This window comes from Aythya ferina, assembly GCF_964211825.1.
Source record: "Aythya ferina genome assembly, chromosome: 1".
NCBI lineage: Eukaryota > Metazoa > Chordata > Aves > Anseriformes > Anatidae > Aythya > Aythya ferina.
In genome coordinates this window covers 182,739,810-182,756,640 of record NC_140296.1, presented here as the reverse complement: position 1 = coordinate 182,756,640, position 16,831 = coordinate 182,739,810, and positions in this window count along the sequence as shown.

Sequence of the window (16,831 nt, the reverse complement as noted above, 5' to 3'; positions counted from 1 at the left end):
TCCCATCTCCCAGCTCTGCACACTGCCAGGATCAGGGGCATTGATATAACAGCATTTACAGAACCTGGAGACCAGGCCCACCCCAGCCTGCCTGTGACTTCTGCTCTGCCTCCAGCCCTTCCTCCTCGGGTGGCAGGAGAAAGCAGAAATATGCAGGAAGACACAAGATGTCAGGGTTCTTGCGCTCCTGGTGCAGTGTGCCCTTACACCATAGCATCTCTCTGTGAGGTGATGTCTCAGCAGACAAGTCTTAGGCCTTCCATAAGGCCCAGCTGGCAGTAGAAGGACAAGTTAAAGAGGAAAAGGGGTGTCCCTTCTCCCATACAACCCCCCCAGATCCCACCTGCTTCTTGCCCAGAGGGTTGATATTAATGCTGTTCTCACTGTTTTATTTATTTATTTATTCATTTATTTATTAGTATGTGTAGCCTGAAAGTGTTCAAGTCCATGGCTAATGCAGACCTGGTGTGCAGAGCTCATAAATGACTGGGACAACAATTAAAATGCATCCACTGCGTGGTGCCAGATAGAGACCTCATAAATACATGTAATGATTTCAAAGCCACCCCTTAATATCACCTCTGTAATAGCTGCACAACACAGTGTGCAAAACCATGTTTTCTATTTGATTGGACAGGAAAAAACAAACAAACAAACAAACAAAACAAAACAAAACAAAACAAAACAAAACAACAAAAAAAAAAAAACGAGAAGCAGGGCTGGGAAGGCCAGGAAAGTGCAGACCTCTCACAGTCCTTTCCATTCCCTATTAGAGATCCAGAAAAAAGTTAAAGCCTCCAATAAAGTTTCCTGGAGCCAGTAACTTGGATGACAGTTGCTACAGCAGTTGCAGAGCAGATCTCCTGGCAATCTGCTTCTACCAGTGATGTGCTGCCAGAGGGCAGGGGTTGGGGAAGAGGAGGCTCAGTCTGGCTTTGACGTCTGCTGCTCCCCGTGGTTAAAGTTTGCAGACTGCGCTTACCAATACCCACACCAGCTCTTCAGATCTGCTCACATGTTGGGGGATCCTGGAAGCAGATCCAGGTTTCTTCTGCAGTGCTGCTGAGAAATTCTGTTCTCCGACATGGACAGTGTAAATGTTGGTATTATCTAGAGTTACTCCAGAGAGAATTTTTTTTGGCATAAAAATATCAATTAAAATGTGCCACAAGAATGCTGATAAGGCTTCAAAGCATAACTAAGAGGGGTGTGAAGGATGTGGAAAAGAAATACAGGTTTTAATAAAGACTTCACACACATCCCACTTACTACTGAAAATTAAAATTAGTCATAAAATTGCAGTTGGTAACAGCGCACCTTTATGCCCTCCATAAGTTTATCTGGCTGTTTCGAGGAGGATGAGACGTGTCCTAGAAGGTGTGAGTATTAAGAAAAACGAAACTGCTGCTAGAAACTTTGCTTAATGCTTTCATCGTACTTAGAACAGTGATATTTAAAATTTTTCATTATTTATTTATGTATTTTACACAATGTTTGTGAGATCAGAGGAAGGGGGTGCTTTTGGTAGTGTTGCAGATCTTCTAGGAGGCAACGATGTATTTTGGTGAAAAAATTACCCCAAGTGAAAAAGAATGCAAGTGAAGAAGTATCTCAAGGACCTGAGTGACATCAGTGGGGAAAAGAAGTCCTCTGTATGTAGTTTCTAAATCAGCGTCAGCCTCCCCTGAGGGTGTAATACAACTGTTTTGTTACTGTCTGTGAAAGTGTGCTTTATACATACATGTAGGTTGCTGAGATAAGCAGGTTAATATACCATGTACATGTATGTGTGCTCGTGTGTATGTGTGATGCTGTATTTTAGGTACAGAGTGGATAAAGGAGCTGCTCCCCATGGAGCAATGCTGGAGCAATGCTGTCCAGAACCCAGTCCATATTCCTGTTCCAATTGCTAATTTGTGTTAACATTTTCTACACAACACTAATTTTATAACAATAACTTTGTTGTGTTTCATAACAGTGACAGGAGTGGCATGCACAGAACTATTGCCATACTGTGATGAGAGAACTGATATTCAGAGAGAGATTTAACTTGCAGGTGTCAGATGGTACACCATCATCAAAAACACAATTAGGACCTCTATTTTTCTTTGCTAATTCCGTCTGTTGAGTTACTTACCTTTTGAATAAGGATAATGATTGAATCAGAAGAATCTACTCTGCATCCCTGTCGTGGTTTAACCCGACCGGCAGCTAAACACCACGCAGCCGTTCGCTCACCCTCCCCCCTCCCTCTCTGGGACGGGGGAGAGAAATGGAAAGTGAAGCCCGTGAGTTGAGATAAAGACAGTTTAATAAGACAGGAAAAAAAAAATAACAAAATAATAATAACAATAATAATAATGATGATACAATGGTGATAATACGAAAGTAATAATAGTATGTACAAACAAGTGATGCACAATGCAATTGCTCACCACCCGCTGACCGATGCCCAGCCTAACCCCGAGCAGTCCGGCCCCCTCCCCCCGGCTAGCCACCCCTATATATTGTTTAGCATGACGTCAGATGGTATGGAATACCCCTTTGGCTAGTTTGGGTCACCTGTCCTGGGTCTGTCCCCTCCCAGCTCTTACTGCACCCCCCAGCCTGCCCGTTGGCAGGACAGAGCAAAGGCTGAGATGTCCTTGGCTTAGTATAAGCACTGCTCTGCAACAATTAAAGCATCGGGGTGTTATCAGCACTCTTCTCATTCTAAGCCAAAACACAGCATTCCACCAGCTACTAGGAAGAAAATTAATTCTGTGCTAACTGAAACCAGGACATCTATCCACCCCTTATTCCATACCATTTATGTCATGCTCAGGTTACACTCTTTTCCATACATTCTAATTAGTCACCTATAGTAATCATGGTAGTGATAACATACAGTATAATATACTATTTAACATGGTGCAATTCAGTTCATGGGCTATTCTCACCCAGTATTAAATCTCCTTGAGGTACACACCGGACCTCTCCGTTCTTTTGCATCACCCACCAAGTATATCCAGGTCCCTGAGCGAAAACAATTCCACGAATAGGTTTGCCTTTTCCTGAGGCAGGAGTAGCCCAGACTGTTTTACCCAGCATATTTTTTACATGCACTACAGGAACTTTATCCCCATCTACAGTACGTAACAGGTTTGATTGGGCAGGTCCAGCTCGGTTGGTAGATCCCCTAGTATTGACTAACCAGGTGGCCTTTGCCAAATGCGTATCCCAGTTTTTGAACGTCCCAGCGCCCATTGCTTTCAAGGTAGTCTTTAACAGGCCATTGTATCGTTCAACTTTCCCGGAGGCTGGTGCATGATAGGGGATGTGATACACCCATTCAATACCATGTTCTTTGGCCCAAGTGTCTATAAGGTTGTTTCGGAAGTGAGTCCCATTGTCTGATTCTATTCTTTCTGGGGTGCCATGTCGCCATTGTTCAGGGGTGAATTTCCAACACACTGGGGGTGCCAACTGCTCTAGATGCCTGCCCATATCCACCCATACTCCCTGCCACCCACAACTATACTGCCTCCGGGCAGATCTCCGGATGAGCTTCATAAGTAGTTGTTTAACTTTAAGCAGAATCTGAAGTGCATTCATGAGGCAGAACAACAAGACTATGGTATTCTGAGTATTCCAGAAATATTCAATATCTTGGAGAGCTATTGTGACAAGCTCAGGGGATAAGAGGGTGGTGAAGGAGGAAGGCAGAGTGACCCAGGAGGATACAGGGGTGGTGAAGGAGAAAGGGAAAGTAAGCAAGTAAGGAAAAATATCCTCCCCTTTCCCCTCCACAGATTGACTCTCTAATGGAGAAAAACAATAGGTATAATTGCTAATAGTTCCCAAGATGCTGTTTCCAAAGTACAGAGTCCACGATGTTACTGAGTATAAATACCAAGTTAGAGTCATGACCAGATATTTTATCGTCTCATAAGCCATTGCTATAACACTTAGTACCATAATGGTCTGAAACCAGGGCCCGGAGAGGAGAAACAACACTACAGAGAGCAAATACGGAAAATAATGTACTATAATACTCAATTTGGAAAACAGGCGCAGCAGAGTTGTGATTAAAGCAATCAGCATCATGACAAGTGACTATTAAGCAGGTCTAATCCTTACACCAATTTTAGTTTTACACACTCTGATCAGATCTGCCGTTATCTCAACCTTTCGGGCCCCACGTTGGGCGCCAAAAAGACTGTCGTGGTTTAACCCGACCGGCAGCTAAACACCACGCAGCCGTTCGCTCACCCTCCCCCCTCCCTCTCTGGGACGGGGGAGAGAAATGGAAAGTGAAGCCCGTGAGTTGAGATAAAGACAGTTTAATAAGACAGGAAAAAAAAAAATAACAAAATAATAATAACAATAATAATAATGATGATACAATGGTGATAATACGAAAGTAATAATAGTATGTACAAACAAGTGATGCACAATGCAATTGCTCACCACCCGCTGACCGATGCCCAGCCTAACCCCGAGCAGTCCGGCCCCCTCCCCCCGGCTAGCCACCCCTATATATTGTTTAGCATGACGTCAGATGGTATGGAATACCCCTTTGGCTAGTTTGGGTCACCTGTCCTGGGTCTGTCCCCTCCCAGCTCTTACTGCACCCCCCAGCCTGCCCGTTGGCAGGACAGAGCAAAGGCTGAGATGTCCTTGGCTTAGTATAAGCACTGCTCTGCAACAATTAAAGCATCGGGGTGTTATCAGCACTCTTCTCATTCTAAGCCAAAACACAGCATTCCACCAGCTACTAGGAAGAAAATTAATTCTGTGCTAACTGAAACCAGGACAATCCCTTATGGTACAAACCAGACACTCAATTAATTATACTTTCATTCACCTAGGTAGTGATATGCACCTGATCTGTGAAGTGTTTGGTCCAGTCATCAGCCTCCTTGAGCCTTAGGTGTGAATTTAACAATGAGCTCAATTTCTAAAGGAGGAAACGTAGGAAGCAGCAGGAGAGAATGATGTGCTGACAACTACAGGAATGGTTGTGATCACTTGCTACCTGTAACATGGTGGTGATAGGAAGGAAAGAATGAATACCCTAATTTTTCAAGTTCACAGTCTTTCAAGTTAATGATAACAGTTAACACATCCAAAGCATGGGATTCAGATCATTCCTTACTCACTCTTTCTCCCATTTTCAGTGATCTTACCTGTTTCAGTGTATTAACTTCATCTCTTCTGTCTCAGCATTTCTCCTTTTGTTCATCAATAATCCTTGGCCTGTTCCTGCTTTCCACCTTTTGATCAGCAAAAATACAATTATAAAAAATTGTATGGCTATGGTCTGAGTAACCCAAGGCTCACATAAAGTTGTGCCTCTCCACTGATGGTGAGCATACCAAGTGTTAAAAATGAAAGTGCTAGAAGCTCCCTAGTGAGAAGATGATATGTACTTTAATAAAAGTTCATTTTAATGTCAAATGGTTACAGGTCATTTCAAAGTAGCAGGTTTTATGTCACTTCCAAAATTTTTATTTGGGTTAGCTGTAGAAAGTCTGAATGATCTTGTTATCTGTATAAACATCATCTCTTTCCTTGAATTGTATTAAATATTCAGTGTTAGTTATGTCTTGGAAAATCTAATTTGTGAAAAAAAAGAGCATTTGTGTGTGTGTGTGAGAGAGAAACAAACTTATTTTTCCAAGGTTTTGAACTTCCTATTTTATCATTTGCATCTTGAGAAATATGTGAACACCCATGAGGTTCAGGATCTTGGGTATCTCTTCTGTGTCATCTCCTTGTTACATTTTCTCTTCTTTGTGGACGTGTCTGGGAACCCTTGTGACTCTGCAAGCCTTTCTTTTGTCCATTCCTCTTTACATTTGTCACGTCGTCTTCTAGCCATCACATAGCACACTCTCTTCAGACATACAGCTATTTTATAAAACATCACAACAGCACACTAAGGCACTGGATTTGCATCTCAGAATAATATAAAGTCCTTGTGCATTCCAAGTCTCAATCTCTAAGACACATCACTGATACCAAATTTAATCTGCTAACATGTTACCTGTTTCCTGAACTGCCTTCTTATTTCATCTCATCAGTGATCCACTCCACCTCTCTTTCTAACATGATTTTTTTTTTGGCTGGACTGGGCACTGGAGTATTTGAACCCCCTTAAACCTTTCAGCAGCATTGTTACATAGGGTCTTTCAGCTTTGGAAACCCTACTCTTGCTATATCACTACAGCTGTGGCGTTTATACACTTGCATAAGGCATGGTGGCTGCGGTTTGAAGTATGTGTAGCCACAGGCAAAATGCCAAAGTCTACAGGGTTTAGGCTGTCCCCAACTTATTGAACTCTGCTAAACTGGCGAGTTATCAAGTAGCTGAGGTTTGACATCTCAGCAACCTTGTAATAGCACAGGCCTAAACCGTGTAAAAGGGCTGTTGGAAAAAAAAGGGAATAGCTTAGGTTGTTTAGGGATTGTTTTTGTGTCTGTGTGTTTTTCATGGTCTTCACACAGGTAGTTTATAATTGTTAATAATTTATAATATAATAATAATATACATATATAATAAATATATAATATAATAATATATAATAATTAATAATAAAAAGTTTATAAGTGTTAATAATTATTTATTTGAAAATTTACTTTGAATCTCATCTTTTGAGATTCAACAGCTACAAAAATCTTTAGTAACCACCAGTGACAATGGGGTCAGTGCAGTGTCTGAGAACACATGCTTTGCCCTAGTCATGCAAGCGGAGGGGACAATCCCTAAGCATAGCACAGGCAGTGGTAGACATCCCTGGGGATTCATCCAGGAGTGTAGGGCAAGGCACCCTCTTTCCAGCCCCATTCAGGAGTGGGAACAGGAGTGATTCTCCTTACTGGGACACTGCAAGGTGTGACCTCATGTTGTCCTGTGGGCCCAGGTGCCCCCAGGCCTCCACAAACACCAGGAGCTCTGAATAGAGAACCTCAGCCCCTGCAATGTGAAGTGGCAGGTCCTGACCCCTGGCAGGGGAGCTGGGCATTTTGCCCAGCTGTCTTTCCTTCCCTGTCCTGCAGGCTGAGTTGTGGCCTGGAGGGCTGGGAACTGCTTCTGGCTGCTGTGGCTGTGGTATGCGAAGGATTCCCCAGATGAAGCGTAAAGGAACTCGCAAACACAGCTGTAAAACTAAGTGCTGCAGCGTCATAAATATCTGTTTATAATCATGCACACAGTATTGAGTTTCCCTCTTGAATGAACGATTTATTTACAACCTTGACACCAAGTTAATGACTTCTGCCTAGAAATTAGGCATATTTTTATAGTTCCAATATGCTCAAGGCAAGTGCTTTCAACCCTCATTACTGCTCAAAAAATTCAATTATCTTGTAATTCAGAACTTTCCTGCCCTTTAGCTAGTAAAGGACAACAGGCATGACCATCAAGTCCTTTAATTACTACTTTGTGTAAATATTAATCTACTTTATTTCCTAAGTATCCTTACCAGTTGCGTTAGAATTTACTGTTTCTCATCAATCTGCCCCAGCTGTGCTTGGTACTTTTGCGTGTGATAGTCTAACAGGTGCTTCATTATAGTACCTGATTTTTTTGTATCTGCAGCTGTATCTACAGAAGTGATTAGGAACTGCTTTTGGATAATGAAATTTGAAAGTAAACTGTGTATAATTACTCAGAATTGCTTCCCAATGTCAGACTTCCCATTATCTGTGGTTTAATGGAGCATAAATTTTCTTCAGCTGAACCACAAAACCTGCTGCAGCCTGCATGGTGTCATCTGCCAGGGCAGCAAAAGGCTCTGTTCATTCATGTACAAACATCACGATGAGATGCAACAGGCCTGGCCCACCAAATAAAAAAAATAAAAGAAGGGAAAATAAGACTGTTTTCTGAAAATGACCTTGAAATCACTGTCTTCACCTCATCTTGTGTTTTCTAATGCTTTCTGAACTTCTTTTACATATGTTCGTGTAAAGAAGAGGAAGGAAATATGCATTTCTCTATCTAACCATCAGGCTGTCCAGGATATCACAGTATGCCAGCCAATAATATAGCTGATTCAATTGGAAAAATTTGCAGAGCGATTCAGTATATGTTTTGAAGTACAATTTAATGGATATGTAATTGAAAGCTTTCATGTACATATAGGAAGATTGAAAATGTGATTCAGATGCGAAAATATATGAAAGAGAACTCAGTATACTTTTATATATATATTTTATTATATACATATATTATTATATATATATTAATGTATTTTTTCTTATAGCTGTCACTAATTTTATGTCATTATCATGGTTTTGGAGTACTGAAGCATTATTTTTATTTTTATATTTGAGTCTTTAGATGGGATATCTAAATACACAGAGTTAAGTGAATCACATGTGTTCAAGATGGAGAGGAACATATTCTCAGGTCTGGTTATAAAAAGCCCAGAGCTTGCAAAATTTTCTAATGGTCTCTATTTGATATCTGTGACTACTTTCAAGGAAATAAATGACAACACTATCTGTACAGTACAAATAAAGCAGAAATATAAGTGTTTGCTGAATAAAACTATATCAGATTATATTTGCATCATATAAAGTTAACAGAAAGGTGTCTATTAGATCAGACCCCTGGAGCAGTTTTGAAGGACAAAGTTTCATTGTGTTATTTCTGGCTTTAGAGGTGCTGTATATTAACTTTAAATTTACCTGCCTTACAAAAATAAGCAAACGGTTTAAAAAAATAAAATAAAATAAAAAAATCAGATGTAAAACTACTCCCTAGCTGCAGAATTTGTGAGTTTCAGAAAGTGGCCAGGAGCTATGGAAATAACTTTTTTTTTTTTTATAGAAGTAAGCTTTAAGACACGTAAAGCTGTATGCCGAGGTGATGTGTTACAAGGGAGACTGCTTTACAGTAAGGCTCCTGAGACCACTTACGCATGTGTGAGTGTGAGAGTTGGTGCAATTTATGCACCAAAATCCAGAATCTGCTCCATTACATGCATACAACTCTGCCTATTTAAATCAGGGGTCTCCACCTCACCAACACCCTCCCCACACCCCCTTAATACACAGTCACCATATTATGACCAGCTAAAAAGGAGGACTTGACTCTAAATGCACCATGTAATTCCACCTATACAGGCACAAGGAATGTTAAAAAGGTAGGTGGGACACATTTTAGCCTTTTTAATTTCCTCTTTTTTTTTTTTTTTTTTTTTTTTTGACACCAGCAAGCCCCATTCTGCTTTTAAAAACATATGCACAACAGAGATTTGATGAAATTCATGCATGGGTGAGTAAAGGATGAAATGGCTCTTAACAGAGCATGGAAAACTGAAATGCACGCCTGCATCACTTTAGTGCTCATCTTCTCACAACTTTTCCTGCTAACAGATTTTGGTTATATGGTGAATCCCAGCTGTAAACATCCTCTTGTCTTAGTTCAGGAGGGGCATGCTGAGATGTGGAGGACCCTATTGCTCTAAGCAGCCTGCACAGCTCCCTCTGGCTTTCTGCAGACACAGACCATGCAATTTACGCACCCACTTCACAGGCAAGAGTCTGGGATCTCTATGCATGTAGCTGAGGTTCAGAGGTACCTCGGCTGTCTCATAAAGTCTTCACTGCTTGTCCACCAAAATAAAACTGATGGAGATCACAACATCACCAGCTGAGATCTGAACATCAGTTGGCCTGTGAAGGTGGTGTGTGGAGGCTGGAAAAATTATTTTGTTCTACTGTGCACCAACAGGAGTGAGGGGTAAATGGAAAGCATAGGACCAAGAGAAGATGGAAATGGAAAATAAAGTCTGAAAGATCTTAAAAACAGATATTAAATGAAAGGCAGAAGGAGATTTGAGCAGAAAAAATAAAAGACTTTGAATGTTTTTGTAATAGAAATGGAATTGTTTGTTTGCAGGAATGGTCAGGATGAGCCAGGAAAGCCCATGAATTGCTTGCATGCATTCATCTTCATGAAGAGTAATGTGAGCATCTAAGTAAAGCATGAGCAAATCTGAAGAACTTTGTGCTTCAGAGTTTTGTCATTTTCTGGCCATCTGGAAACCCTTCTGGGGAGGATCTTTGTCAAATAAAAATATGAGCTGTTGAAGAAAGGAGTCTAAACATGAGGAAAAAGACCCAGGTATCAGGTCCACATATTGGATTCATGTGTAAGTCATTGATACCAAACAACATTATCTGCATTCTGGACTAGATGGCCATAAAATGCTTATGGATCCAGGAAACAGGTCCATTAATAGTTGAATGTGTGGCCATGATGGGGAACTTGCTTAGATGCTTCCATAATTGTGGTCTATAAATCTAAGACGTCAAAAATAATCTGGAAGGGTACTCAGCACTTCCACTGAGTGTCTTTGTGTCCTTCAAAAGTAATAAGACATCATGCATGAGCAAGGGGGGAGCTTAGATTTCTGTCTAATCAGCACAGCTTGCACTGTCATTAATATTGTTGTGCAGTGAGCAAAGGCCTACAAATACGCCATGGTGTGAAAGTGGAAAAAATAAGGCTAGGTCCACCTATACTGTTTGGTGAAAGGTTCTGAAGCATAAACAGGCAAAATTGTACCCATGTTTTGTCATAACATTTTTACAAGAGCCCTTGTAAATCAAGCCTTGGCTTTTCTTTCAGCTTGTATTCAAGTGACATGCCACTTGGACAATAGCCAGTGACTTGTCTGTGGCTGAATTACTGTTAACCTTAAATGTGCCGCAGGATTTTTCTCTCCTTCAGTTCTCCTTACCCAGATCTTCTATGCTCTGCATAGAAAGCCTTTGCCCAGTTGAGGCAACAACATCATTTTGGTTTCCTAGAATCAAGCAACAAATAGCCAGCAAGCTTTTTCACTTACACATCCCAGAAAATGTGTGGCAAGGATGGAGGAAAGGGGCAGGACCATCCCAGCTTCCCCAAGTTCCAGAAGGTGGCAGAGACCTGGTTATGGTGGGAAGAGCAAGTCTTCTGTCCCAAAATGGAAGGAATCGAAGCAAAACTGCAGTGGGGAGCACCTCCTCAAAAAAAAAAAAAAAAAAAAAAAAAAGGTCTTTCTGCATACGTAAGTGCCATCCTTGTTTGGCATACAGTCTCAGTCACTGTCCTTCTGCAACACCAGAATGTGCTGTCTTACTATCTCCCATCAGGTATAGGACCATACTCTTCAGTGTTACGATGGTGGTTCTGTTATTTGGGTGCTGGTACCTTATAAACAGGTCAGCGCACCTGAACAGAACCAGAAGGCAATGGAATCAGTGTGTGCTCAGAGGAACAGGAGCTATTCGTCCCTTGCAGATCAAGTTTTACATGCCCCTGTCAATGTCCCTGCCCAGGCTGTGCCTGTGAGCGAGGCCTAGGCAAGCACTATTATTGTTGAATTCACTGTTCTACAGCCAAAATACAACTTTTTCTAGAGGATATCAGCCCAAACTAAAAACAACTGTGAACCTGGGGGACAAATAGTGACTAAATGCTTGATATTCTGCCCCTCAGGAAACCTGGATGCCCAGGGAGGAGCGGAACCAAGGACAGTGTACCCTATTGGCGTCGTGGTGACTGCCTTGCACAAGCTGTGCTGCCTTGTTGAGACAGCCTCTGCTCCAGACTGGCTCCTGCGGAGCCACAGATCACTCATTAAAATGACTTGCATCTCTGCTGAATCTTAATTAAGAAAAGTGAAGCAGGTGTTAACTTGTTTTATAGGCTAATTATAGTCCCTAGGGACTCCCTAGGCACAGCTAGATATAGTTACAGAACATTCAGAAGTTCCTGATTTTGACCCTTTTTGTCTCATTTATGGTCTTGTATTTGTAGGAGGTATTTATTCATATTAATTTAAGGATATTGCTTTGAAGCCAGACATTCTAATCCCAGGAGCTGCAGGACAAGATCATGAACAGGACTCTATTGGGACAAGATGCTGTTTCTGTCTGCAGCTAACCTGAGAGATTGACAGCTCCATTGTGCCTCCAGCTCATCCCATACCTTTCCCCTTTGTGCTCTTAGGGACACTTCTATTCACCTACTGGCATAGCTGCTATCTAATAGTTTCTCAGCCCAAATCATCTGAAATTACTCAGGTTAGTTTACACACTTTAATTTGTAGAGCTCAATTCTAGCTTACATTGTTCTGAGTGAGCCTGGTTAGAGAGCACTTACATGAACAGCTATATCCACAGAGTAACAGCCAGTGATGTCTGGGGTGTAATGCTGTGTGTAAGACATGGAAGAAATGCACAGAGCAGTGAACTTTTCATGGAATCAAATAGGATACATGACCAAGTTGTTTGGTTCAAGCTTCTAACACCTGTTAGATGTTTTTATGGCACAGTAAAGTCAGCAGCCCCTAAATTATTTAGGCTCTCCATAGACTTCCAGGACAGGAATAAATGTTGGAAGATGGGGCTCTCAGATACAAGCCAGGTACTTATCTCTGATCTGGTGTCTAAAACTGAAAAATATTTTTTGTGTGTTTTTGTTTTTTTTTGAGTTAAGCACCTGCCAGCTTGGCTTGTCTCACAGAAAGAAAGACATCCATCACGTACTCCTATATAGCCATAGACAGAGATTTGTTCTTCATTTTTGAAAATGAAAAGTCTTGACCTTGCATATCCCATATTACCATTGAATGTTCTGGGTTACCTGCAGGGCTGGTTTCCTCCTGATACAGTGCACAGTTAAATGATCGACCAGCTGCAGGAGCAGATGTTGAAAATGTATCAGCATGTCCTGCTGGTGGTTGTGGTGGGCTTGTGACCAAGTTCTGGATCTGAACGAGCTGAGTGGGAATGTGAAAACTTCATCTACCTGCTCAACGAATCCCATGCCCACTCCTCTGCTGAGCTTACATTTATTTCTCAGAACTTTAGGTCTCCATCATAGGTTTCTAAGTGTTGCTTTTGGCTCTCTGTACAATAAACAATACTGTAGAAGTAATAGATACTGCTAGAGAATAACTCAAGTCTTGGTCTTTCTGTGATGAGTACAAAGTATGAGCACATTCATAATTAAAATGCCTCAGTTAAATATCTGTAGTCAAGTGGGAGGAATCTGGGTTCTGGTGCCTGAAAATAGATGGATAATTTGTTCAAGTTGTTATCCTCGACTTCCAAGCTGAACCTGTTTCGAGGGTCAACATGTTTTGAGTACATATTCAGGCTTTGCTCTTATACCTGCAGGTGTGCTATTTTTAAAGCTCCTCCAGGGCTTCAGTCCTGAGCTGTTCTGTAGACTGAAGAACCACACAGACAGGCAGCAGCATGGGATCACTCAGCCCTATCTCCTTGTTACTACAGAGACATGATGCAATACAGAATTCTGGAGCCAATATTGGGTGGAGCAGTAAGACCTGTTATGATTTAACCTTTTAATATCAGCAGTAAATCCCCTTGTATGTACATATTTTATAATAGCTAGGAAAGGCACAGTGCACAAAGGATGTTGAAATAGAATTTTACAGTAGCTAATAGATACCATTTGCTGTAAAGAGAGCTCATCAAAGGCCCTGTTTTATATATATATATATATATATATATATATATATATAAAAGCATATCAGACCATACAAATTACGTTCAAATTGTAATCACTCCACTAAAAACTTCAGAAGGAGACAACATCATGTTATATATGACGATGTGACTCTGATTCTTTATTTTTAAAGGAAGTCAGTTTGGGGCTAGATCATGCTGGGTGGTGCATTGCCTAATGACTTGCAAGGTCAGGTTTTCAGGCTTTAAAGCGTTTTCCATCCTATTAGGATAAATAAGGATCAGCAGGTTTCTTCAAATATATTTGAGGCACTAAAAACCTTATAAATAAAGCCATAGATGATTATCTGTAAGTATATAGACTCTTTGGAGCTGGCATATGGAAGTAAAGGAAAGAAGCCTGGCAGAAATAATAAAACTGATCTAGTGACTATAAAACAGTGTGGCTGTTATCTGGGGAGGTTGTACAGTCATTATCAGGCAGAGAAGAAATATTACTCTAAGCTTCTTAATCCCAGTGAATCATAAAGGAAATATGGAAGTTGATAATGGTAAGTACAAAAGAAAAGATAAAAGACATTTTCAGAATATGTCAAGTGAGAAACTGCCAAACACAGATCTGGTCTTCAAATTCAGGCAATATCCCACAGAAGTTAGTGACTTTAAGGGACTTTAATTTCATCCACTTGACCTGTAGTGTGCACTTCCTAACTGCCCTGGCTTTGCCAGAGGGCATCTGAGGTATTTGGGCTCCTCACTCAAAGTTTTTAGTTCTCCAGTCTCGTCCTCACCTCGTGTCTCCTTAATATCCTGAGAGAAGCACTGAGGCACTGGCTGCTTTAACTGCATTGCCCATCACTGCTCAAAACAGAGTGGAAAACCACAATGTTGAAAACACCATCTGCCATGGGTGTTTTGTCCCCATAATGAAGCACGAGGGAAATGCCTACCACAGTGACTGTGTGCAAATGTAGCTCATCTCATGCTGTTAGGCAGGAGTGCGCAGAGAAGATTCTTCCCATTCTTCATGCAGAAAAGCAACAGGAAAAATTGTTGGCAAAAGCTGAGAAAAGACACTGTTGTCTGAGATTGAGATGAAGGGGATGGAATTCGGTTGCTTTTTAGAGCAGCTCACCTCCAGAGGAAATCAAGGAGAAGCTGCACAGGTGCTGCATTTCACAAAGACCTCAGGTCAAATTTCATTTAAACATACACTTTATCTTCAGTCCAGGGCTATTTAACATGGTGTACCTTGCCAAGGCTGTTGAACATAGTTGAGGAATTGCAGGAAAGGCTGCCCACAGCTGGCTGGGAACCAGCCAAGCAGCCAGATGGATGAACCTAGAAAAGGGACAAGTCCTTTGCAATAGCAACTGATGCTTCAGGAGGCCCTTTTGTGACCCTGTGGGGTCATCCTGACCATCCAAGTTAATGATTTGAGCACTTTTCTAGGACACTTTGCTCTAGGTACTGACCCAGACTGACACATGTAACATCACCTTTACTACCACTGAACCACATACAAGTAAGGTTAAAATGTAGAGTCTCATTGCACTGTGTAGTCAGGGCTTTTATGCTCAGTGGGTGGTGTGAAGGTACCTGTAAATACTACAGGATTACTATCAGCACCAATACATAGGTGTGCCTGCATCATAAATCATCTGTTCTGGTGTCTTGAAGACCTGTCCTTCCACAGGTTAAGATGGCAGTGGAATATGACTTGATAAAGGCAAGCTCTGTAAAGAGCTAAGTGCTAGTGCACCCTAACTAAGTACTTACCATAACACAACTGTTTTTTCAACAGGGAAAATCACTGTCCTAGAGGACAGGCGTGCTTCAGCCAGCTGCACTCAGGAACAGGCTGCCCAGGGAAGTGGTGGAGTCACCATCCCTGGAAGTCTTTAAAAGATGTTTAGATGTAGAGCTTAGGGATATGGTTTAGTGGGGACTGTTAGTGTTAGGTCAGAGGTTGGACTCGATGATCTTGAGGTCTCTTCCAACCTAGAAATTCTGTGATTCTGTGATTCTGTGATCTTTTGCTGTTGGAATTGACAAAAAGATTAAGGTAATAACATTGATATATTGAAGATTCACCCTGTATATGCAATAATCATTTCTCAAATTTCCCAAATCTGAGATTCCTAAGGTGAAAGAGAAACTTCTCTGGTCATCTGAAAGAAAGTTCAGTGTGAAGTAGAGCAGGTACTTGCAGTCATACTAGTGAGGTAAAACAAGCCAGATGCAAAGCTAGCAGGCAACCTATATTTTTTGTCTGAGACTACAGGGGCTTGTTTAGAAGCTTGACTCTATGCCAAATAGCTCACTGCACCTCTAAAAAAATTGCTTTACTCTAAAAAAGTAATCTGAAAGATCCCTGGACTGCAGTCAACTTAATATCACACATATCTGCTTCTTCAAAGCATTCTCTTTGGCTCAGCATAGCAACAGAAGCATAACTATTAGTGGTTATTTCAACCTCGAGGTAATCGGATGCCCTGCTATCCCACCCACTAAGTAAATAAATTGACTTTGATGTCCTTTTAATATATCACAGAAGAGAAAAATAAGGTAGAAAGCCTATATTTAGTGTTGTGAAAAAAATATTATTCTAAAGAATAACATTTTCAAATGAATACTAAGTGTAAAAATAGTATTTGTAGATCATTCTTTCAGCTCCTTGTCAAATAAAGCTAGTTGAAATACAGCATCTCCAATGACAGAGCTGACTTGCCAGGGTATTTCCCTAAAAATAGGAAAATCTTTTTTAATTACAGACAATAATTCCAAAGATATTCGTTGGGATGGACTTGATCATGGTGGCTGTCTACACTACAAGGCTAAAACCCAGATAATTGTGCAAAGTTTTTGGAGTTATATGAAAGACAGTGAGTAACTCATTGGACAGTGATACATCATTCTGCAGATTCAGCTAAAGTTAAAGGGATGAAGTAATAGCTGGGATTACAGCTCTGTATTTCAGGGTATTTATTTTTCACAGCACAGTTTCAGTCACCCTACCTGTAGTTTAAAGTATACATTGGTTCCACTCTAAATTCCACATGCTGCTGGGCAGAAATTGAGCAGGAAACACCACTTCTCAGTGTACTTGTTCCCCAGCCCGATTATGTCAATCCTTTCACCAATTATAGGGCCATTCATGTCTGTACCAGGAGGAGGAAAACTCACCTTAACAATCAAGTCCTTTGCTACTTTAATGGTGCATAATGTGACTAAGGTAAATATATGGGAGAAAAAAAAAATCAACTATATTATGAGTCAGTCTTATATAGTAGGAGCACTCTGATGCTTATTCAGACAAAATGTCATAGCAGACATGATAATTCTGCAGTAAAAG